The sequence below is a fragment of the Meleagris gallopavo genome, chromosome 3 (assembly GCF_000146605.3).
Source record: "Meleagris gallopavo isolate NT-WF06-2002-E0010 breed Aviagen turkey brand Nicholas breeding stock chromosome 3, Turkey_5.1, whole genome shotgun sequence".
Taxonomy (NCBI): domain Eukaryota; kingdom Metazoa; phylum Chordata; class Aves; order Galliformes; family Phasianidae; genus Meleagris; species Meleagris gallopavo.
In genome coordinates, this window is record NC_015013.2 from 16303525 (window position 1) to 16306488 (window position 2964).

The following is a 2964-nucleotide window of genomic DNA, read 5'->3' on the forward strand; positions in this document are numbered from 1 at the left end:
AGTAAAGAAAATGTTTACAGTCATGTCTATCAGCCCTGGATGTCTGTATCATTCTACCTGAAACATATCTGTCTACTTTGTCAGCCCAAATAGAGTGATAATTTGGGGCAGAGTGAATTAAGGTAATGGTGTTTGATCAGAAAATAGACTGCAATCTGAAAGATTATTTTGGAATGCTGCTAGAAACAATATTAGTGATCTGTAATCATAGTGATTACATAGTGATTACATTACTGATTACATAGTGGCTATCTTTTGATAAAAGTACTAGCGAGGTTATTTTCATAAGTCTATTTTTTATTCAAACTCTTATCTTGAATTTCTTTAATGCATATACACAACTGGTGCTGGATTCTTTTGCTGCATGTGTCTAAGCTTAGGACTTTCAATGGAGACAGCTCCCACAACTAAAAATTACTGTTTGTGAGATATAATCCACCCTAAGCAGGAGAGTTGTCTGAGAATAGTATTTATAGAATTATATTACAACTCTGAAAATAATAAAAGAGTTTTGGAGCAGACCCCAGGTGTAAAAACAGGCCCAAACAAAGCCCGTTCCTGTTTCTTCAAAGGGTGATTCTACATTCTGGCGTTTCTGTCTATCTTCAGAGCAGCAAAGAATCAAGACAAACAATAACAAGAGAATGATTTCCCAGCCACAGCATATAGAATAAGCTTAGGCCAGAACTTCATTTTCAAACCGGAATGATGAGGAGCAAACAAGATCAGATACCAGTGAGAAAGAAACGAAAGACCTGTCAGAGGCTGCAGTGGAGTTTGCAACATCCATTTAAATTATTCCTTTTCCCACACTAGAAATCAAGTAATTCTTGTCCCAGTTATTCTGGACAGCAACTTTGATCACTCTTTTTTTTTTTCTCCAGCAAGCGACTTACTATGTCATTGTTTTTCTAAGTGATATGGGTAGCCTTCTAGATAAAAATATCCTATACCTTAAATTGAACTTTTGCTTTGGGGTTAAAAATAAAAGCTAAATCCATGTCAGCACTTAAGTCCCATTAAAGTGAACTGCAATAAAACAGTGCAGGCCTTCTGGAGTAAATTTTTTATAATCTGCATAACCGACTTATTTATTCTCTGACTCCAGCAAAATTTTCTTGAAATATTCTCTTTACTTTTCTTGAGTTCCAAGGTGATCATAAAACAAAAATTATGAAGCATAATGCATAAAAGTGCTATGTTTTTTCTAGGATTAAGAGGCTTTTACTTATATGCATGACTATGTGCTTTGCCTCCAGTTGAAAATAAAAATAAGCATCTCTTGAGACTGAAAACATAATATGATTTTTTTTTTTCTGGCTGCCTTAAAGGAACATAAGTCAATTTGCATTTTCAAATCTACTGAGAGCAACTATGGATCATTAAGTTCTTCTGAATTCCACCTGGTGGAGTGCGTAGAGGAGTCCCCTGCAATATTGTATGGTGACACTTTCATTATCTGAAGCTATTTCTGTGTGCAAACAAAATTATCCTTGTAATGTTGCAGTCTCACTGTGCATTGTGTACATGGAAGACTGATTTGTAATGCTGTTTTGGGCCTTTATGATTTACTAAAGGTTGGTGAAGTCCTGTGGGCTACAGTGAGCTGTCTTATTGCTTTGGTACTACTTAGTGTATGGATATGTAAAGATAGCAATATTTCGTATTCCATAACTTTCTGTATATTCATGAAAGAATTGTACTGTGATACAATAAATAAAAGAATCTGCAGATCCATGTATATTTTTCAGTATACAGTGACTACTCCAAAAGTAATGCCTCCTATTGTATTATGTTGGCCCACAACATCAGTGCTGGATGCTGGTGGTATGGCAGTAGAGGTTGAAACTTCCCACCAGTACTCCATTACATATTGTTATTGTGCAACAGATGACAGCAGAGGGGCAATCTGACAAAGTGGTGTCTGGCGTAGAAGTGTGGATGAAGTAAAAGTTTGTCACTGAATTTCTCCATGTGGAAAAAACAGCACCCACTGACATTCATCAATGCTTGCTGAACACTTACAGAAATCAAAGAGGGGAGTGTGGGCACAGAAAGGTGGTGGATGGCATGTTTCAGCATGGCAACAGTCATGTGAAAGACAAGCCATGTTCTGGACGGCCATGTATAGCTGTCATACCATAAAATGTGGAACTCTCTTTCATTACTGGCAAAAATGCATAATGAATGGTGGTGACTGTTGAAAAATAGTGTTTTGTAGCTGAGAATTTTCTCTATCAAATAGTGCTGTTGCACTTTTTCTATCTGTTGTAGTTTCCAAGGAAATAAATAGGAGGCATTATTTTCAAAGTGACCTACATATTTATCCTCTCTCTCTATTTTTTTTTTTTTCCCCCAGAAGTAAGCTCTTTGTGATAGTGTTGTCTCTGGAGCAGGCCTTGAAATCATACCTACCAGAGAGGATGCCAAAGAGAATATTGAGAATCACTCATCTCGGTGAAATGACGAACAGGATTTTTAAATTAAAAACCAAACACATATTTGACAATTTTCTTTCCTTTTTTTCTTTCTTTTTTTTTTTTCTATTTTCCCATACTTCATTTTCTCTTTTTGTCTTGCACAAAAATAACTTTATCAACATGTAGTTAAATATAATTCTCTCTTTTTTATTTCAAAGTTTATTTTTTTTACAAGATAATTATATATCTAAATATCTTTGTAACCCTGAGTCTGTTTCTTATTCATCAGTGTGATTCCAGGTATGCATTGAATCTAATATTTAAGTGATCATTCTTGTTGCCTTTAGTGGGACTAGTCTCACCAATTTTTATGAAATTCACTCTTTTCCATATGCAAAATTTCAAAATATAATGATGTATTCTTTCATTTGATTTTAAAAATGATGTAGAAAATTAATAGCTTGTTATTGTTGATTTCGTTTGCTTACTGTTAGCCCTCATGTATAGTCAAAAATGTTCTCTGCTTTAAAAAAAAAAAAAGAAT